This window comes from Bombus bifarius, unplaced genomic scaffold (genome assembly GCF_011952205.1).
Source record: "Bombus bifarius isolate JDL3187 unplaced genomic scaffold, Bbif_JDL3187 scf7180000008216, whole genome shotgun sequence".
In the NCBI taxonomy this organism is placed as follows: domain Eukaryota; kingdom Metazoa; phylum Arthropoda; class Insecta; order Hymenoptera; family Apidae; genus Bombus; species Bombus bifarius.
In genome coordinates, this window is record NW_022884518.1 from 352,932 (window position 1) to 375,950 (window position 23,019).

Genomic DNA, 23,019 nt, shown 5'->3' on the forward strand with positions numbered 1-23,019 from the left:
ACAGTCACGAAAGATGATATCTCGAGCGAAACATATCGAGGTACCCACGACCTTTGAAGAATAAAATCGCGCGATGGAAGAGGCCGCGAGACAAAAAGGCCTGTCGTTGTAAATTTCATGCAAATCTTGACTTTCCGTGAATTCGTCAGCTTTCACCGTGAGGCTGAGTCGCAACACAGGACACAATGGGGATACACGCAGCTTGCCCTGCGGGCTTTTATGAAATCCTATACCCAATGTCCGTACGTATTTCCTGTTATTTATTCACCACTACGTGCCTCTTATGTAGTAAATAGTTCATCAAATCGTGCCACGAGATTATAATCACCACTTCGTCACCGATACCGTTAGTTAATCATTTTTCTACGCTTCTTGGATCAATTGCAAAACCATTTGGCTCAAATTCCTTGTTAACGGTACAGCAAAACCTTGTCTATTATATTATACAATTTAAAAGATAAGTGTATATTCCTTAAAAGAAACTTTCGCAATTTCTATTCAATAAATTTTAATCGTTGAAACGTCGAATATATCTTCCATCAAGGGTCGTATGAATTGCAACATGTGAGCACAGTGACATTCCAATTAGCGTAAAGTAGAGTTATTTGAGATAATAGGATGTCTGAGTCAAGCTATCAGTTATTTGCGATTTGTAATTCGCCAATTTAAGAATAATTTTGAAACGATCTACGTCTGACAACACGCTATTTTATTCCTTGTTAATCATTTTTTACAGAGATATAGATTTTCTTCTATTCGCGAAAATCTAACTATCTCAACCCGTACCTTTTATGTCACACGAGTAGAGAGATATTTAAACTATTCGAAACAGTTTACATATTCGCGTAACCAGAGCTCAGCCTCGAATGCTGCACGTGCTGATGGAACATTCGGAAGGAACTACTGACCGACATCGTTGGAACCCGATGCAAATGGGTTGCAGGCCAGTCTCGTAGGTAGGTAACCTTTGAGTAACGACAGTCACGAGGAGTGATGGGAGTCGTGATGGGAGTCGTGATCTTCCTCGAGAATTCTGCGATCGGATCCGGGTCGCGACAATGTGGTTGGCGCACGGCGAGGACGATCTTCGCGTTCCTAATGATCGTCGGTTAAGGCCTCGTAAAGTTCCACTCTGGTTCAGGCTTCAGACTATTCGTGCGTGTTTAGCCTATCTCCAGGCGTCGACAAAGAGTTCTTCGCAGTTTAGATCGTTAGGCGCGACGTCCTCTCTCTTTCGATATCAAACGGAGAAATTAGAATTTCACAGAGTGGCTGTTTCTTTTTTCGTTCGTTGAACTCGATCCATTGCCCGCATAAATCAGCTACGAGAGATTGAAAGTGTTTCGAAAGATCTTTCAGAGTGATGGTGGTAATTTGCCTATAGTCGAGAGCTAACGAGTTCTTATTTGTTAAAAGTTCTATCCAGTTTTTCTCCTAGTAATCGTTCCCATTCTAATCTTTTCACACGGAAGAATAATGGGTTAGGTCGGGGAAAAAAGAGATCGATTTCTCGCCGATACATGCGGAGATCACGCATCGAGAAAGCTAACGCTGATATTTACCTTTACATACTATATCACGGCGATTTGGCCAAGCTTCCGAATATATGGTATTATCAATTTTCTAAGTTTCTAGTTATGAATTAAAAAGGTACACGAAAGATACTTCTTAGCTAAAAGAAATCAAAGCTCTCGAAAGATATATAATTTTCGTCAAGAAATAGTATATGTTCTTGGTTGAAAATTATAGAGTGAGTGCAACTCGAATAGGAAGGTAGAGAGCAGCCGTCATTTAATTAAAACGAATCTCTCAATGTTCGCGATTTTTCGTCGACCGGAACGAAGATACGGGAGAGGCCATGAGAATCGACTGCTAGCCTGGATTCCGCCGTCTGAGGTCGCGCCGCGTGTACCGGTACCATTAGCTCTTTCCGATAAGGGCGTAGCCGCCGGTTCCTATGTATTAGGTGAAGTAAAAAGTTCTGAGCGCTTTTTCGCTTTATTTCGACGATGAAATTAACATAGTCAAGATTATTCGATTTAGATTAAATATGCGCCGTTTTGTTCGATTACTTTTGTCCATTTTGAAGGCAATTTCATAATTCCGCGGTTGAAGAAGTCCTCGTCCCTATTGGTAAAAAACTTGACCAGCTCATTTTCACAAGCCTCTCTTGAGGCCAGTTTTGTACCATCAAGAAAATTTTGCAAAAACTTAAAAAGGTGATAATCGCTTGGTGCCAGGTCTGGACTGTACGGCGGATGCGATAGAACCTCCCAGCCAAGCTCTCGGAGCTTCTGACGCGTCGTTAAAGATGTGTGCGGCCTGGCGTTGTCTTGATGGAACACAACACCTTTCCTATTGGCCAATTCTGGCCGCTTCTGGTCGATCGCCTGCTTCAGTCTGGTCAGTTGTTGACAATAGAGGTCCGAATTAAGTGTTTGCCCCGATGGGAGCAGCTCATAATGGATGATTCCCTTCCAATCCCACCAAACACACAATAAAACCTTCTTGGCCGTTAATCCACGCTTGGCGATCGTTTGGGCCGGCCCACCGCGATTGGACCACGATCTTTTTCGGCTGTTGTTCTCGTATGTGACCCATTTTTCATCGCCAGTCACCATCCGCTTCAAAAATGGGTCGATTTCGTTACGTCTCAACAAAGAATCGCAGGCATCAATTCGGTCCAAAAGGTTCTTTTGCGTCAATTCATGTGGCACCCATACGTCGAGCTTCTTCTTGAGACCAGCCTTATGCAAATGGTTCCAAACGGTTTTCTGGCTAATCTTCAGTTCCTGGGCAATGGAATAAGTGCTCACATGCCGGTCCGACTCGACGATTTCCATGATTTTATCCACATTTTCGACGATTGGCCTACCAGAGCGTGCCTCATCTTCGACGTCCATATTACCAGAACGGAATCGTTGGAACCACCGCTTTGCTGTTGCATTCGATACTGTACTGGGTCCATAAACAGCACAAATTTTTTTGGCCGCCTGCTCCGCCTTTTCACCTTGGTCGTAGTGGTACTGAAGAATGTATCGAATTTTCTCTTTTTTTATCTCCATTTTCGAACGCTGTAACACACAACTGGCTTCACCGAACACAAAACTGACAAAGAACCTTTTTGATGCGTAATATCACCTTGAAATCGGTGTATACTATGACTCGATGCGATGTGCACATCGTGAGATATGGCTCACTAAAGACATCTAGCGAAAAACGCTCAGAACTTTTTACTTAACCTAATATATCTGATGTAGTCCGTTGCTGGAAATGGCGTCTTCGCCTGTTCGCCAAATACGTTTATTAACAGTGACGAGATACCTTCTTCGTTCGCTCGTGAATATTCAACACATTCTTCCAGCGAGTTTAATGGCCCAGAAAATATTTCAGACAGGAATTTCACCCGAAGAAGAGAGAACACCAAGTGAATCAGTTAACACACGTTACACATATATGTTGCTTAAAAATAGAAGTTCCCTTTTTCTGTCGTATATCAATGTTTCATAGTTGACATTTTCGTCCGATTCCATTTTGCAACTTCTCTGCTTCTTATGACTTATCGATCGTTATTTAGATTTTTGATACATTCTTGTAATATTTCTTTCTTTCTACAATTTTCTGTTTAATATTCTCGTATTGCTTCTTTTTAATCGCTGGAATGAATTGATGTTTTCGTATCTTCAAGCTTTTCTTTTTAATCGCTGCGAGGGATACAGGGTTGATAGGTTATTTCTGATATATCAAATGCAGTCGTAAGATTGATCGAAAGTTTCGTATCTACAAATAAGATCGCATAGAGGGAGTACTCCACTTGCTTCTGCGTTGTGTCTCGGCGGACTTTCTTTTCCAACTTTGCACGATAAATGGCCAGGAACTAAATTCCTGTTTTTAGATCATTTCCCGATATTTTCGATATTTGTAGTATAAAACAGAAGAAGGTATTTAATCTCCGTGAAAGATGCTAAGCGACTACCCATTTTGAAAATAAAACAACGAGCGATGGTTAACCAATCTGGAATAGCACCTGGTTGTCAGCGGCTCTATCGTGGTACCGCCATACTCGAATGAACTATTCTTTAACGATGTAAGTACATACGTATGCATCTGTACATAGTAATACATTTCTTATTGATTCCTGATCTCGATTTGTACATGTAATGTTCATTAATCACTGCAAATGTTGCACCATCGAGTGTCTTTAATATTACAACTATAATTAATAAATTAATCATATCAATTAATAATAAGTAATTAATAAATCAGTCAACAATGAAGATGCTCGAAGTGTATTTCAATTATTATAGTATAGTCTCATAAAAAAAAAAAACACAAAATACTGTGTTTGTGTTATCACGAAAGCAATTATACGCAATCTCATTGATTCTTGTGACATATGGAGAAAATACTGGAATTTCAATTTCCCTTCCATATATATAGATATTAAAAAAAAAAAAAAGAAAATGAACAAGTTTAGTTTCTTTGTTGATCTATCGGTGGTTAACCAATCGCAATCGCTCATTTTCGATAATGGGAAACCGACACACCAAGGGATTCAGCCCTCGTTTTACCTTCGAGATAAACACCAATAAATTCACTGGCTAACGCGATTCTAGCGATAATTATCCAGCTTTTTTGCCGCGATGAAACATCGAATCGTACCATACGGCACGATTCTCGAGCGAGTTGCCCGTCATTAAGATGGTTTTATTGCTTCGCCTGCTATTGTTTCTTAGGCAACCAGTTGTGCAATCTCGAAAGGATCGTTGCCGTTTTTAGCGCGTTACACTTTAACCGCGCGCGTCAGCTTTGAGTTATTGAATTCGGAATTATCCAGCGATTCGACGTTTGCAACGTTTGCCTCGCGCCGTAGCTCTATCTGCTCTGCAATTATTAATCGAACGATAGTTCGACTGTTTTCGTAAGTTTGCAAACAGCAAGCGATAGGATACGTGGCTCGACTATTGTATGATTTATAGAACGAGTTCGAGCTGTCTGGTAACAGGATGGGAACGTTGCGATCGATTTCCGTATACCATTACGGGATACGTTCGACACCAGTAAATAATATGTAAGTAAATTGAAATTCTTATTGTTATCGAGCGATTTTCTTCGGTTTTTCCATTGCTGGACCTGTTTCATCGTATCCACATCAAGTGTCTTTTACGACGTGTCAAAGTGAAGAGAGACATTAGTAGTTGATGAAAAATCGCGGTTTATCTATCCACAAAGTGGCTTGTTCCATAAAATGTGTATCGCGAAAATATATCGCGATTTTAACTTTGATTCTTCTCGGGACAATTGCGATATTTCCTATCGTCATTGTTTTCAATATATTCGTTTCATAGAAGAAAGTTTGTGAAACGACAGTTGGCTGACAGAGAAACAACAGCATACAATGCACGATACTCGTGATAATTTATCAAATTCGGACAGGTAGGTCCTCGTGAGACATGGCGAATGATTTTCACTTTCCATGTCACAGATTATCGTTCGGTAGGGAAATGTTTCTTAAAGTATTTCCGTAAATTACGATGGAAAAGGTCAAACACGCTCCGTACATTATATAAGGTAAATTATGTGCATTCGGAGTTAGGGACGTTATACGTAGGCCCGGTATTTTCAGGCCAGACGCGCTGAATTTCTCATTTGCAATCGCGAGCCATAGTGTTTCCTGCGAACTTAGCGAAACATGTTCGCCGATAGTTGTTAAATTTATACTCCGGTTATTGCCGTTAATGCATCAAGGATAGCGCAAGTAACGACAGAATCGTGGGCGATATTAATAACCGGCTTCGTATTTCGTGTGTAAACGCATGCTGACGATATATCTTCGCCCGTGTAACCTACGTTTTCCCAACTTTGTTACGAACACGTTAAATGGCGCCAGCGTGAATGATCGAATCGAGTAGACACACGCTTTAATTAGAAAATCGCTCCACGTTCTATACGTACGTTCGCACCACGGGCACCTGAAATATCAAGGAAATTTAAGAGCTTCTCGATTTCCATGTAGCGAGTATGGCACGCGAGAGGAGATCCAGCTCGTGTGTATGTTGCAATCGATTTATGCAATTTAGTCGTATTAACGAGCATCGACAGGCCGTCGAACGGAACATTTCTCGTACACATTTAATGATATTTAAACGTCGCAACTTGCGAAGTTACACTGAAATTATCGACCCGCGTTCGCGTCGCGACGACCATTAACTAGAAACTGATGGCGTCCCAAGGGAGAACTAATTTTTCCCATTATATAGAATGCAATCGTCCGATCGCGGAAAGTGAAATCGACGTTGTCGGGGCAGGTTCAAGTTTCTGTCCGACGTTTGACGGGCCGCTCATACTCCTGTCGTGCAACGAGTCAACCACGCGATGATCGTTCGTGTCACCGTTATTACGCTAGAACAAGTAGAAAGCGTCGATTACAAAAAAAAAAAAAAAAGGAAGAAGGTTGTCTCGTTAGCTGTTTTAAAGGGTAATTTCGTGCCCGGCAGAATTTTTGCAAACTTTCTCTGTATCAAATATATATTAGTGGTTTAATGGAATAACAATCGCGACGTGCCGGGTAAATGAAAATTGCGCGAGATCGAACCACTGGATTATTACACCTTAACAAGCAATTCTAGCCGTGAATTGGTCTCACGTAGTAAATTGGACATTATAGAGTGGGCGATGATGCGCGTCATCAATCACATCGCGCACATTCGCGCGGCTTGTCATGCTTTCTTGACATTAGCCTACATACAGCATTAATGGGTCTTACTGGTCCGTGTGATGCCGAACGACCCGTTTTACCAACCTTTTGCCACGCCTCTCACCTCCACTGGCAGGTTAGCGCACGCTCGGTGTAATTGTGCTTCTTGTCGTGGTCGCCACTTATAGAATTATCCACGTCGTGGCATTTCGTTTAGGTAGGGACGATAGGACCAACGCTATCGGTGTCAATACTCGGAATTGTTTACAGTTGTTTCCGTGGTTTCGTAAATCGACAGACCAGTGATTATGTTTCGTAACAAGGCGCCAAGCCGTGTGTATCCGTGAAACTTTCCGCGACTTTATATTCCACTTTCGTATTTTGTCGAAACAACCTTTGTATCGACTGATTTACGTATTTCGCTGAATTCTAAAAAAATGCTAATATCTCCCACGCTTGACGCAGGAGCATTAAAATCGCTAAAAACCATGAAATATCAGCGTTTACCGTATATTCTTAGTGACACGTATACCGGTCGGTTTTCAGCCGCTCCGTTCTCAGAATTTCAGTTTCTTAAATCCAGTTCACGGGTTGCAAAAAACGGATTGGTGGTTCGTGTTAATTTATGACACGGCTGCGACATCTCGTGCGACGTTTTTACGAGGCACTTGCGAAAGATACTTTTGGATTTCTCGCGGGAATTTAGACCGGATTTGTTGGAAGCGCGAATTTTATGTGTGATTTCGCAATTACGAAACCGCACGAACGTGTGCTTCGCGTAACAACGTTAAAAATACTTTTTGTCGTGGCGCGTGATATTCTTATTTTCTCCCTCCCCCCTCTCTCTCTCTCCCTCTTTCTCTATTTCTCTTTTGCTCGTCCCCTTCTTACTTTGAAACAAGCCACTCGATTTAAAGGACATCACACCGGTGAAAGCAAGACATGGAAATCCACTTGGAGCTGCCTTCTGTGCGCTACGAGTGCCGCCAAGAATACTTCTGTCCGATCTTCAGACATTCAAGGACGCAACTATGCAAACAGGTGTTCGCCACTGGTGTAAGGAAAGTTTATTCGCGACCTTGCGGAGTATCGCTTAAGTTTTCCTTGATTTGGAGTTCGATCGACGAAAGTTTCTATCGACGTTTTAACTTTCCAATTTTCTCTCTAATTTCGTATATCGGAACAACGAAAGATATCGTAGAAAGAATTTTGTCTAGATTCAAATGTTCATTGTCGCGTTCAGATTAGGTTATGCTACGTATACTCTACGGTCCATGGTCTTGCGTCATGAATGTGGTAAAAGTCAAAAGCAATGAATAGCTGACAAAATTGCGCAAGCTTTTTCAGAATTTCTTCTCGCATTTTCACGTGGGTGTTATTCAACTGCTCGAAATACGAGTTTGAACTGTGAGTTGGTAAGAGTAAATGTATTCTGAAGGAAAGTGAATATAGCAAAACGAGAAGATATCTCGAAACAACATCGAGAGACTTTTCGAAGTAAGATTTCAGAGAAAAAATATGTTATGAGACTGTAGCATAAATTGCACTAGAAATAAGGAGAACAATTGTTCTATCTGCAATTGAGAGGCTTTCTGAAAAAGACGGGTGCAAGGATCTATCGTAAACATATAGGTATATTTTCTAGTCAAATAGTTGAACTGTTGAACGATATTTTGTTTGATTTTCCGGATATGAAAAGAAGAAAGTTCTGTTAGAATCGTTATACAAATAATTTTAATCTTAAAAAATTAAAAATGCTTTAAAATTCAATTTTATATGGTCCTATTTGATTTTGAATGTAACTTGAAATATATTCTTAATTATCGATTGAAATATAGTCGATTATATTAAATATTAAATTATATAAAATACTATATTAATATTGTATTAAATATTAAAAAATTAGGATTGAAACGTCCAATGCAATTTACACGATTCATTGTATGTCCTCTTGGCCTCTTTTTTCAGAAAGCTCATCATCAATAACACTGTTCTACCGTCATTGCATTATACTTAATACACGTTAATATCATAATGAACGAAGGATTTTATTACTTCGATCTGCAATTTGATTAAATTACGATAGATCGCGGTTTGATACGCGTAGTCGGAGCGATGAAAGCAACGTAACGCAATGCGAGGAGAAATTGTTAAATTATCGTATATCGGGGGCTACGAGTGAAATGCAGATATTTTATCGACAATATCGTACAGGCGTTTAAAATGATAAAATCCCACGAAGACGAGCAAAGATGTGAAAGATGCACGAAGCAGATTTGCCGTTGATCTATGAGCAGCCACGAATCGATGGCACGAAGACGAGTCGAAGGCAATTGTGAATTCGCGATTAAATCTTTATACGCGATCGGACATTGTTTCATGTGCTGGTGACAAGTAACTCTTGAGATGCCAACTCAAAAACGTATTGTACTCTTACGGAACAATGAAATACATTAGAGAAACGAAATATTGTTTTACAAGCGTGATTGACGGCCAAGATTAAAATGTTGTCCAAAAGTTTCCCTCGTATACGGATGCTTTGTTTAACTAAAAACGGTAGAACGTCTCACGAGGTATTAAAGTTATTTTGCGGACCGGATAGTGGGAGAAATTTTCGAGTCAACTTCGTCGAGTAACGTAGTAAAAAATATACAATTCCATTTAAAGAAATAAACTTTAGAATCCCTCTCTCTATTCGATCTGAAAAAAGAATAATTTCCACTATATAGTGCCCCGCCTCGAATCAAACAACTTTTGTTAAAACATTTTCTTCATAACTATAACCTCTTGCGAGATATTCTATCGTTTCCAATTAAACGAAACACCCCGTATATATAGTATATGTATACGTTTCGATTGAAACATTTGCTTTGCTCAGATTTAACCCCGTTGGAATCCGCGTTTTCATTGGAAACTCCATTCTACGTAGACCAGGAGTAGCGCAACGTTTTGATTGTGGAGACCGAATCGGTGAAACGAGGTTCAATCAAATTTCCAACAGGCCAACGATGAATCGCAACACTCGATCCTGTTGGTCGGATTCGCAATCCCAGTGACGGAGCAACTACAAAAGCGTTCCGAAAGGGATGCAATTAATCCGTCCAGTCACATGAAAACGCTATTCGATGCGAATCACGAGGATGAAAATTAAACGCGTTCCCGACGATTTTTGCGCTGGAATCACGCCAAACTGTTAGCCTACATTCGCGCGAATCGCGCACGTGTTTCGGCGTAAAATCACGCAAAAAGGATGCCACACCATTTCGAGCCATTTATATCGCCAATGTTCTCTTTCTCCCAATTTCTTTGTTGCTTCTTTTTCGCCAATAACGAGGCTAACTAACGTTTCAAGCGCGCGCGTGACGCGTCAAATTTAGAAACTCGTCGCACGACGATACGACGAAGATACGAATCGCGAATCCACGATCTAAATGGGAAGTACGCGAGTAACGCCTCGGGTGGTGCAGGTCAGTATCGGCAAACGAGAAGCCGGCCAGAAGTTATACTGGCAGACTTATGAATAACAAATATCCATTGCGGCGCAAAGTCGTGCAGAATTCTGCTGCCTATGTGTATACAGGTTCGAGTATCCATGGGAACTGGATCGTTCCGGCTACGCGTCTTTCTCCTCGCGTACGTATACCTCCTCGAACAAGAAATATGTTTCCTGCTGGAACAGGCCACGGTACTTTAACGTGCCAACCCTTAATATCTGCCTCAGCGAAATTCCTTTGTGAACTGTACGTGCTCGCGGATTCTTTGTCCGCGTCTTTCGAATTCGACGATCCTTGGAAATATTTCATCTATCCATGTTCGATTTTAAGTAAAAACAACGGAAGTTATTATTATATTTGTACAAGTTACTTGTCTATGATCTACCGACATTCTTAAAAGTGTTTTTCCGTGTTGTTCCTATAAAAATGTTTCGCTTCTTGCTACGCATGACAGATTTGCTTGGCGTTCTAACGCGACGTTCATCTTTCAATTTTTGCAACTATCTATGTTAACCTACATTCTGATACAGCATTTTGCTGAAAACGTTTCGCTCGTTGAAACTCATCGAGTACAGTGTCCGTTCCAAAAAGAGTCTGTAAAAATAGCATGCTCGAATCGAACAGTTTTAACAGATGACCAAGGAGATCTCAGAAGTTGCGTCACGAGTAATTGGTTCGACTTGACTTGGGTGGAAAGCTGTGTTTTCGCCAGAGTATATAGGTGGGATTCGTATAACTCGTATTGTTCCTGTTCGTTCAGCAGTGCTCGCTCGATACGTGGACGTGATTGCCGACAATCAAGGTACCGTTAACGAGGGTACTGTTTTGGAAAATTTGTATGAATATCGGGTCGTACCTTTTGAAAGTGCACTTTCACTCTCTCCAATTACGAATCCATTGGAAACCTGAATCAGTGCATAGATCTTCCTACGCTTTTCATCCACTGTATTTCGTTTAAATACGCAAACGTTTACGTACTGTTAGTCCGCTATCCCGTATACTGGGTGTCGTTTCTGACGTAGAATGAAGTGGTTCGTTTCGTTTGCTCGGTTCGAAACATCGTTCAGCTTTCTACTATAATTCATGTTAAACTGACAGCCGAATATGCCTTCGAAACATTCACAACATTTATCGAATGTTTGCATAAATTATAATTTTAACTAGTCTTACAAAAACAATCGAACAGCAGCATCGAACACGGACGAATATCATCGTGATATTTTTCGAGTTAATAGTAGATTTAGAAAATCTATAACTTCGTGATAAAGGTATCGGTACAGAGAAAACACATTGTATGCCTTGGCTTACGAAAGTATTTGATCACTGACACAATCCTTTTACGAATATTGCGTATTACGCGCGATGTATGAAATGTTTTAGAATTTCATTAGTGGCCTGACGAGATGTATCGATAATATTTAAAGTAAAACAGAAAATATACACAGTGTGTCTCGCGATATTTCAAAAAGTTTTGTACAAGAATGCTTATTCGAGAAAAGAAAAGAAATATATTAAATATTTCAAAGCCTAGGATTCGCATCTTAGATCAACGTCGATCTTGATCTTACGAACAGAAAATGTCAGACAAGTTTTCTAGAATTCATCTAAAACGCAGGAAATTCCCAGACACCCAGTACGGTGGTACGCGAAGTGCGCAAGGCCGTCTATGCACGACACTCTGTGAAGATTGCCGATTCTCGTTAAGATGCAGCGATAACAGTCAACGTGGTTCTCGAAAGTAAACGGACGTTGTTATACTCGTACGAGATAAACCAGCACTCTTTGCATCATGTTCCTCTAGACAAACGAGACCTTATCCTTCTCTTCTTATTAAGCGCGCTCCGGCGACGACGTGCCCAGATTTCTGTCCAGCCCGTTGCTATTTATTAGTGCAAAGCGGTAAAAGTAAAAGGCCCATTTATTACGAATCTGTTACGACTCGAACGATAAACAATCAGGTGAAAACTCAGCGAGGAGGGAAATAATTGAGCGCGTGCTCTTCTCGCCATTCGACGAAACTCTTCGTCTTTTCTCGATCGTTTTTCATAGTACATTTGGTCTCTGGCACGTCTGAAATAAAGATCCGGTATCGTGGTTTCTCCTTCCGATCGTCGAAGAGTCATTCCTTCTTTTGTACCTTTTTTTCGGCGGTAAGAAACAAGTTTTTACCGCGACATCGCGCCGCAACACCATGGTTGGAAGAGCACGATAGATAATTCATTCGAACTGAGTTTTGTCCAACACCACACGATAATCCACGAGAAGCAAAAGTTTCCCTTTCGCAGATAGAATGCTACGATCTTCCATTTTCTTGTTGTCCGAACCGCCGCTCCTCTGCACTGTAATTTCCCAGCCGTTTTCTCCGCGCATCGAAGATCGGATCCGATTGATCTTAGATTCTCAAGATTCTCTCGAATGCGGATTTTCAAGCGTCGTGAATCGAGGTAGATCTCTTGCTCGACGCTTCTCCTATGCGCGTACCTTGATTCGTGGTAACTTTAAATCGTGTCTAAGGGGCGAGTTTCGCGACGTTCGAAGAACACTGATTGCGATTTATATCGAACAGGAGATTGTATTTCATGTCGTTTGATCCTGAACTCGGTTGATTAGGTGTCATCTTCGTCCTAGCCGAGCTATATTCGGATCTAGCGATAGAGTAGGCGAACGAATATACCTACGTGTATAGCGTCTCCGATGTATTCCAACAGGGAAATAAATATCGCGGCTGACAAACAAATAAGTCGTTGTTCGTCCATAGCTCCCTTATGTATAGCGTTGTTTGAAAGAACAGGCCATGAACTACGAGTTTCATGCATTCTCGACACGCTTAAAGTATACAAAACTTGTCGTTTGTTCGCGTCGCTTTTTCAAAGTCGCCACCGTGGACAAAAAGGCAAGTGAATAAATCGTATAAAAGATACGTTTGTTTCTGGAACGCGTCGTCCGCTGCGATAAAAGCATTAACCCCTCGTCGAGAATAATCGAATAAAGCTACAGCCGCAACTGGCGTCATCGCTGGCGGACAAACAACGTGTGAAAGAATGCCAGACTCCGGCAAGCGTGTTTAAAAGGGACGGTGGGAGGGAGTGCTGATTTACATTTGTTATTAATCCAAATTGCGGGGTGAGAAACTCGGCTGGTTCTTAAATTAGATTGTGGCAATAAAAGTTACCCTTCGTTGCGAGCCGTGTAACTTGAACGTGTATAAGTGACGAGACTCGTTTCGCGAGACGAGTCGCACAGCGCATATAAATCGTCGTTGAAGAAAACAAAATTTTAAATAAAGAACGCGCCGTTTTTCTATCTTCGCGATGGCTTCGGCTTTCTTGTCGAACCAAAGAAGCCTGACTATTACGTTTAATAAATTACGTGAGTCGTAACGCATCGGCTCGATGTACGAGCAATTAGATCGAATTAATTTGCTTGATATTATCAGAGGGAGAGAATAGAAAACTCGTTGGTCTGTAACAGGTCTCTGGAATCTCTGTTATTGAAAGCACGCGGCAGTCGTTCAATTAATATCGATACAATTAGGGCGATACAATTAAAGTTCGCATTTTCTCACGTCGTCGAGCTGATCAGTCGCCGAGCGTGGTTTTTACTCGAACACTGACACCTTGACCCAAGCCGATCAATCGCAACGGCGCAAGGTACTTATTAGACTATTAGACGATACTATACGCCTGTGGTGGGCGTGCCCTAAGGAGATCTGGGATTAATTTATTAGCCGATGCAATTATCCGTTGCTCGGTGCAGCCTTCTTGCAACTACAAATTGCGCATACCTCTCAGCGTCCTGCATCAATGGTAAAATCGATGTTGATTTAAGGCAGGCAAATTCGTTACGCTGCAAAGACGAAATGTCTTGCTACCGGTTTTGAATGATCGTTTAATTGCGAGTTTATTACGCGGAACTATGCTAGGCTCGTCTTCAACTTCTGATCTCTCCATCGGGCGAGCGGTTGTTACGCTTATTGTTGTTGATGCAACGAAGATTGCGCGGAAACCGCGGTAAAGTAAATTCAAGTTTCACCGTGGTAAATGATACGAATAACTGTCTTGTGATTATAATTACATACAGACGCGTCCACAGTTGTGGAGCTACTTTTTCAAGTACCGTTGAGAGCCGACAGATTCGAAACGAACACATAGCGCATTAAAGATTTGTACGTGCAAATAGATAAAAAAATCCTTTAATAAAATATCTTTGCTTTTGATATAATTATGCCTACAAAAAATATGATAGATGTTAAACGAAGAGTAAATGAAATTATTTCACGAAAATTACCGTTTACCCTATTTCTTTGTAACTGTAACCACGCTCCTACCAAACGAAGCGTATGTAGACAGTGTATATAGCGTATATATACAAGCGGAGACATCGATGCGCGGATAGAGCGCAAGATACGTCAGTAACGTTACAATCCATTATCGTAATGATCGCTAACGGCCATTATCGTAAAGACGATCCACGGAGGAAAGCTGATAGTAAGACGACAGTGGTGTACGCGTTTCCATCCCACCGTCATCAGTTCAATTGTCACTCTTAGGAGATGGTGAGAAAGCAGCTGCCACTCGACAGGAAGTTGTCACTCGAAAACGCCATGGGCCAGCCTGATGGGCCCATAAACATTTACACCGCGGCAAATAGATAGCTACTTGTGACTCTCTGTTATTTTATTCGTGTACCGCCGCTGCCGGCGGAAGAATCAAACAGAGGGGAACCGTGGGACCTGTTTCCACTCTCTATCTAGCTGCGTGGATACGAACAAGTCCGAAGTCTTATGGGTGAGCAACCGTTGCTCGTACTAATGGCAATTTACATGAACGTCCCACGGGGCTCCGCTCGAGAGTGGCAGAACAAATAAATACGCGGCTAGAAACGATTTGATACACGCTGATCGCGAGTGATCCACGGCCTGTAGTACGCATAACTTGTCGGCATTGTGAACGGTTCGTGTTCGAACGCACGTTCATGCAACGTTGACGTATGCGCGTCTAATGCGCTCGAGAATGTGCATCAAACACGGCCACGTTGCACGCAAAACGTTTTCCTACGGTTTATTTATTTGTTCAAGCTGTTTTCGAGATGTAATCGATTAATCGCTCCCCAGGCTTAACACTGGAACGCGATACACTTTCGTATCGGCTTTAAATTTTGAGAACACGTTGCTCGCGTGCAAAGTGTTTAACAGGTTTTATGTATGTTTATTGACGAGGAATTACGCCTTTATAGGATCGTTATGTGATCGTTGCGTGCGTTGAGAGTAAGTTGAGCCTTGCATTTAGAAGAGTTACATTGGTAGAGAGCGTTAATCTGCTGTTAATACTTGTGTAGGCAATGAAAATTTTCACAGTTTTTGAGCATTTGGATACTCGAGATACCTGACACAGCCTATTTCATCATATCTATACATATATTTCAGATATATCAGAAACATATAAATATGTTTGGGGCTTTAATGTGAAATATATAGCGAGGATTTTTTTTAGATAATTGATATTAAAATATTTTTGGAATTTTTTATATTTATATATATTTATGACTTTAGTGTAAAATTTATTAACGAATCGTGAATTATCATAATAGAGAAAATCAGCTTTCTAGGACAGTAGGACGATCATAGTCGATCATAGTCGGGTCGATACGTAATTACATATGCATAAGGGATAAGGGACTGTGATCTCAGCCGACATGTATCTCAGATTTCGCGTTAGACGCATTAAGAATTTCGACGAGATGATATTAGAGTTGAGATAAAGCGACTACTACTTGCTCCATTATTGAATGTAATTTAAAATTGTCGGAAGATATGAAGTATATAAGAGAAAGTTTGTTTAGAGTGCAATTCAAAAAATGCCTATTTCATGCGTTTATAATAACGAATTGATACGATCTGAGGAGATAGTCTTCAACTTTACTTCTTCGAGATATTTTATATCTGGAAATTTTCGAAATATCCTTCTAAGCATTCACGATGGTTAATTTCCCAAGATTTCTGGTTTCTCTGTATTTAAAATTCTTTCATCGAAATATAAAGATCTACAGCAATTACGCTCACGAACGTTCTCAATTGCGCAAAGCTAAGATACGCTTCTATTTCAAGAATCGATCAAACGATCGACATAACCCAGACTATTTCCGATCGTATTTTTCTCTCCATCTGCCGGTCCGACGTAATTATACATTGTATCGACGTGTCTGTTAATTCGAATCGAAAACGAAGCGTGCGTACACAGCGTAACCAACGGCGACGGTTGTTCTTTCCGGCACCACATATGAATTATCTCTGTTCTAACGAGCTCCCTTATCTAGCCGAGGTATTAACTTGTCCGCATTAGCATCTGGAATTCTCATTTGAACGATCCACGTGGCTGGGACCTCGAAACAAGTATCTATCGGCATAATGCATGCGCCGTTGTAGCAAGAAGCGTGCGGCTATCGATATATCTCGGGGAGGAATGCGCCAATTCTGGCGTGTGGTGAAGCGAAGCGAATCGCCTTGGCGATCCTGCGAGTGCGATCTGCGGGATATCGCGGGGAACAACTCATAAACCACTTTCCAAGTCGTGCTCTGCCGCTTATTGTTATTCACGATAACGGAGACCTTCTTTCCAGGTTGTCCAACAAGAGTCGTGTATGCTAATACCCGGCATACCGAGATAAATTTATAGCGAATTAGATGTTTTCCCCAACGTTGGTCTTTCCGGAAGCAGTGGGAGACCTGCAGCCAGGTCGCCGGGCGTGAAAGTACAAGTGCGTCTGTCGCGCCGTGTTTCATTGTCGCATGCACGTATGAGTGAGATACGCGTGGAATGAAAACCGTGTTGCAACCGTCCATTACAGCCCGCCACGCTTTTCACCCGATAAAAGTGATAATTGATCGTTTCGATATCGAAATAACAACCTTGATCGCGATCGTTTACGCCGCAAGGGGAAAAAAAGAACGGAAAGACATGCACAGATAATAGGTTAATCTCGATCGATTCACCGATCTCGGTTCTCATGGTCTTTCCGACTTAAGTCGATCAACCTTGTCGAGACACTCTTTTTCTTCCTTTCTGTCTTTCTATCTAAAGATAACGACGAATTATTAAAATTACGACTTTCACAAGTCGACGATCGTTGCGTCGTCCTATACATACGGATACGGATGGTTGTCTGTAACGCTGATACAGCGCATCGGTTACTGAGCCACGATACCCATGTTTGCTTGGTGTCGATAATGGAACACCAGGAATTAGATTCCCAAGAACGCGATAGGTTTCGTCGAGACGGATCTTCGTCGAGTTACGTGAATAAAAAAACGAGGAAAGAAGAAGAAAGAAGAAACCTAGACACCGTAGGTTATGTAAAAGTGTTACATAAAAGTAAGCATGTACCAAGCTCGATCAATGTAGATGTCCTAATTAGCGGTCGAAGTAGTTCAACGAAGTGAAACGTCCTCGTAAATCAAGCGGCGATCTTTCCACGCCTTATCAATGAATAATGGCTATTCGCTGGCGACCTTTAATAGCTCGCGTTCCTTCTAATGTGTTGTCGCTTCAAAGTCGGATTATCGGTAGGCCACCTAAATCGTTAGGCCGATATATCGTTCGTTAGAAAATTATGTATGGAAACGCGCCGCTTGTCGGGTACATTTATCCAATACTGCATGGCGGCTTAATCAATTGCCCCGGAATGCAGGCAACCGCGCATGGACTCGCAGAGCCTGATTTATCGACACTCGGTGCTGCCGTGTCCGGCGTATAGATTTCAGCTAGGGGCGCGACGAAGTGGCGGAAACAGGGAGAAGGGACGAGGATAGCGTTTCTATAGCTGGTATGGCCCAACAACGTCCCTTTCTCTGACTAGAAAATGATAGGAGGGTTGGTGCACAGGCTGGCACGTGGACTACAATTGTCTTGTTCTCGTATGGCTTTAACAGGACAGGTTCGTATAACTTGGTCCTGATCGGGCGACACGGGGATATTTATCGGCCGGTTATCGGTGCGTACGGCTGTGAGTCGCAATGATCGAACAAGTTGGACAATGTTGACGCTCTTATGATTGAATGATCTTCTGCGGAGGCAGCGCGACTTGTAAAGTTACGTGCCAGGGAAGAAGTTAGCCTTATGCTAGGTTGGCTTGCGTGTCTGGTTGAACGAACCGAATCGATGGCTAACTCGCAGAGAGGTTTCTTCCTTATTTAAGATGCAAATTTCGCGTGAATACACCGTGTACGGAGTTACACAAAAGCGATCCGATCTTAATTTTAAATGCGTGGGAAACGGCTGTAGCAACGACGAAAGAATTGTATGGTATTCCTGTATATTGGTATAATATGTGGCATAATGCGAGGATCCTGCATTTATAATTGCGCATCAAGTACAAATTATGAATTTACTATTCTTTTGTGTTATTCTTGTACTACCCGGTATTCGATGAAATCTGTACGTTTTGTGTAAATACTGTATAAAGTAGCGATCTTAACTCTCAATTTATGGAGGAGCTTGTAGGGACACTGAAAGAATTGTATGGTACATAACATAGTAGCATGATGTAAGGATCATTTACTTGTAATTGTTCATAAAGGTCTCCATTATGAATTCCAAATTTGTAACACTGCTATGCTTGTGCTACCCCCTAATCGATTAAATCTGTAAACTTTGCGTGGTTATTATGTACAGAGTAGCATAAAAGCGATGCAATCTTAACTCCATCCTGTGGAAATTACAGATATTTCTGCCATGAGCGTATGGCTGTTGTTTGGCCATTCTCAGTTTTTCTGCTTATAAGGAAATCACATAAAACGTAGTTTTATATCATAAAAGATATACAATACAATACTTCATTCGGTTAAAATAAATTCACTTACACAAAATTTACAAGTTTCATATCATCCTTTGTGCGGATGAAAATATTACGACGGAAAGAAGGTAACTTTTAATGCACGGAGAAGCTTGTAGGATGCGAGCAACATTGTACTACATGCTTAGGCGTTAAATTTCTTAACGAGTTTCAAATTTTCTATTCAATTCTTATATTATATTCTTACACTATCTAGTACTGAATTAAATCTGGAAATTTCGATGGATAGATATCGCCTTCTATTAGTCGGTTCCCACAGAAAATGCACTGAATCATCCCTTCGGAAGATACGAACGGTACATTCACTTCGTGCAAAGATAGTTCGGCAAGATAAATCTTAACCACGAGCAACGGCCAGTGTTGTCATTTCTATAAAACGCAATTTCTATAACGAGCTTAGAAGTCGCAAATTACGGATCTCGTTTTACTATCGCGTCGAGGGAGGAATCTTCGTTGTTAGCATGGGTGCGTAATGCTTGTCCTTGATGCGTACGTTTTGAGGTAGCTCTGCGAAATCGATAGTGATCAGGCAGAGAAGGCATGCGACTACAGCCGCTTTTATGGATCCCGCTTGCCATTCTCGTGACACACAGCCAACGAAACGATGAAAGAAGGGAAATAGAGAGATCCGATAAGCCGTCCGGCGTCCACGAGGTAGACGACAGACCAATTATGTTGCCGGCGTGAAACTCGCTTCGCCTCTCGCGTTATGTTCACGCACGAACGTGTGCGTTGCTCGCAACTACGGAGAAATCGGGAATTTATCGGGACATTAACATGATATTTCTCGTCCATTTCAACTTATACGCGAGAAGAGAATGGAGAATCTTGCAACGAGTCGAAGGGAATTGTTGTGTCTTTTACATACAGCCGCATCCTCGAGGCCCTTTCCTTCTCGAATTTCTGACACGAACAACCAGTGCCCTCCAGATACGCGCTTGATCGTCCGGGAGATCGGCTCGGTTGCGCCGTTGGCGACCTTCCGAACGAATTCTCTCAGTTCCCGAGTTAGGAAGAAGAAAAATTTCCGACGAGCTTGGAAGAGTAGACGGCAGAAGAAGGAAGCGTAGCGTCGTAATTTCGTGCAACAACCTCGTAAAAATAAGGTCACACGACGCGGGGATAATATTAAACGAGCTCCTACGCCAGTGAGCGTTGATATGCGCGTGCATTAGCATAAGCCTGGTATGCGAGATAGTCACGCGTAGGCGTGTGTAGATACGAGCGGACGATGTGTAAAAAAGTGGAAAGAGAGTAAAAAGAATGCCGACAGGCTGGGAAGGGAAGCACGGTGGTTCGAAAAAGAGAAAGAGAGAAAAGAAGCTAAGGAACGCAAAGACGATGGTAAAGAGGAAAAGAATGGCGAGGAACGAAATCACATAGGTGTCAGCGCGTGCTAGTCGCCGAGATACACGCGTCTGCAACGGAGATAGGAATGTTGAATTTGGAGCAGAACGTATGTAAACGAGGCGATAGGAAAGAGGGAAGAAACGTTAGACGACGAAGAAAATGACCGGTGCACGGTGTATGAACGACACCCTGTAGTTTAAAAGTGGAAACATAGGATCGTCGGTATGTCGCAATCGTTAAACTGGAATATGAACGAACGATTTCGACGTTCGTGCTTGAGACGATCGTTGTTAATAAAGACTGCTGTTGCTGTTTGCACGCTGTTGCAAACGCGTCGCGTGTCTCTGGTTGCAAGGGCAAACTCATCTAAACGCTACGCGGGTAAACTGGTATCGATAAAGCGAGAACCGTGGCCGCGTAAAGATAAGGTACTCGAGATAAGGCAACTTCGCGATTTAAGCACTCCTGCTGCCGTTGGCACGGATCTTCTCGGCGAGAAAGGCAAAGAACTTTACGCCACGATTCATTTACATTACCATCGGTGCCTCTTTAATGATCGACGATAAAGCCGCCTTGCTCAACAGCTCCCTTTTTTCAGATTACTTTTTTCGATAAACTCGTCGAAAACCATTCGAAGATTCGCGGCTATTCTCGCTTGCGTAATACTCTTAGAGAGTCGAGATTTCACGGTGTTCAGCCGACAGTATTCACAGATTTTACAAAGACGCTCCGAGCATAGTAGAAGATATTTATATGGGAGATCAAGGTGGATCTCGTATCGATGCTCGTTGAAGGGTAGCATTTTATTACATGGTCGGGATAACTTTGAGCTGCGACACGCGATCAATTTCGGTTTTAACTCAAGTATAACCGAACGATCTACGTTACGCTGTTTATCAGGACACTTACAGAAAAACGAAGTGGAATCTGTTAATTCATTTGGAAATCATCAAACTTCGTTTGAAACTTTAGATTGTAAAGATTACGTATGCTCAGTATCAACAATTATGTATTTAATAAATATTTTTATTCATTCTATCTCACGAATATTGTTTTAGTTAATTTCGATATTCATATAATTCTGTTCTGATATACTGCTATGTTTTATATGGCGTTACTTGATCATTTCCTACAATATAAATGATTTCATAAAGCAGATTTAAATTTTGGGCCATTTGAGTTGTCTCAAAATTCTTTCAACTAAATTTATAGGAAACACTGTACAGTTATGTTTACGTATAATTATCAATTCGCTATTATTTTCTAAAACTGTCGCAAACAGCTTCCATAATTTCTCATCGTATGTTAATTGTTTCTCTAGCGATCTAGATCAATTATCACGTTCAATACAAAATTAACAACATTTGTTAATAATCCCATGAATAAGGGTGTATCTCGCGTTAAAGCTCCGGGTCGTTGGTATTCGTAGGTATTCGTCACGAGAACGCGGTAACGAACGAGGCCGCGAACAATGTACGAAGTTTTCTAAATCCGCTTGTAGAAAAAAGTAACCGCGAGAACAAGGTATCATTAATTATATGACTGTGTCCGGGCATGTTGGAATGCATATACATTAGCATAAAACCAATACACGAGATAGCCGAGTGTAGGTGTATCCAAGTGTCTAAGGCATATGAGAACCGGCCTGCGGGAAGAGAAGAAGGAAAAAATAAGGAAAATGAAGAAGGAGATACCGAGGCACTAGAAAAGAGACACGCGAAAAGGGAGGGGAAGGAAGAAGAAAAGCGAGCATATAAGGAAAGCGGCCCCTAGATACCACGGATGCTCTATAATCCAAGCAGATAAACGACGTAGAACGTAGCAGGCTATCGTTTGCTTTTTACAAGGAGACACCGCCGGAGCAGCGAGTCGCATAGGCGCGTGTACCCTGCTGTGTGTTTGAACGCGTTTATCAGCCGGCGCGGCGGCTGACAAAATCCTCCTGATAAAGTGGAAATTTTAGCCAACCGTGGTGTTGGATAATGCGAGGAATCGGCTGACATCGTGACTCGTTGCGTTAGCGTTACGATTGGCTCGAGTTTTATGGTGAAATGCCAAACGTGTATTTTACGGATGTTTCGATAACTGTCTGCTACACGTTATGCAACTGCCGCATTGTGTAATCAAGTTCCAGGTCGAAGTTTTTCGAGTGGAAATTTCGTGTGGTGGTATTTCTACGCGATAATCGACGCGTGAATTCTTTCGATTACGTTGCTGCAGTACGGACAAAATGTTTCTACGAGTTAATATCTTTGTTGGGCGCTCTGTTTAGGACATGCAGCAACGAGGATAAGCATTGTTGCTTCAACGAGGACGCGGCATAAGGAAGGAGCAATGTCTCGTTTCCATCGGAATTATTTCGATCGTAGCTGTGGAGATAGCTACGACGGGACCAGTAAAACGTGATCGACTCGAAAATCCAACAAACCATGCAGGTGATCCAGCTACCTCTGAATGTTGTAGTCATGGCGTTATTAATTGCGCTGTTACGCCAATGTACCTTGGAACTTACATGCATTAGCATACGTTTGGTATGCGAGGTAGTGGTGCGTAGGTGTATATAGATAGAGGAACGCGATGCGCAAAAATGGCAATAGTGGTGGCGTGGAATGAAAAAAGAAGATGGAG

At 41.8% G+C, this 23,019-nt stretch overlaps 1 protein-coding gene and 1 long non-coding RNA gene across 3 annotated transcripts in view; one reads left to right on the forward strand and one right to left on the reverse strand.

Annotated features, from left to right (window-relative positions):
• LOC117211058 overlaps positions 1–23,019 on the forward strand; it is a 132,040-nt gene that overhangs the window by 21,035 nt on the left and 87,986 nt on the right. The window lies entirely within an intron of this gene.
• The window catches only part of LOC117211056 (storkhead-box protein 2), a 112,683-nt gene that overhangs the window by 17,555 nt on the left and 72,109 nt on the right, over positions 1–23,019 (reverse strand). The gene's annotated exons all lie outside the window — the stretch shown is intronic.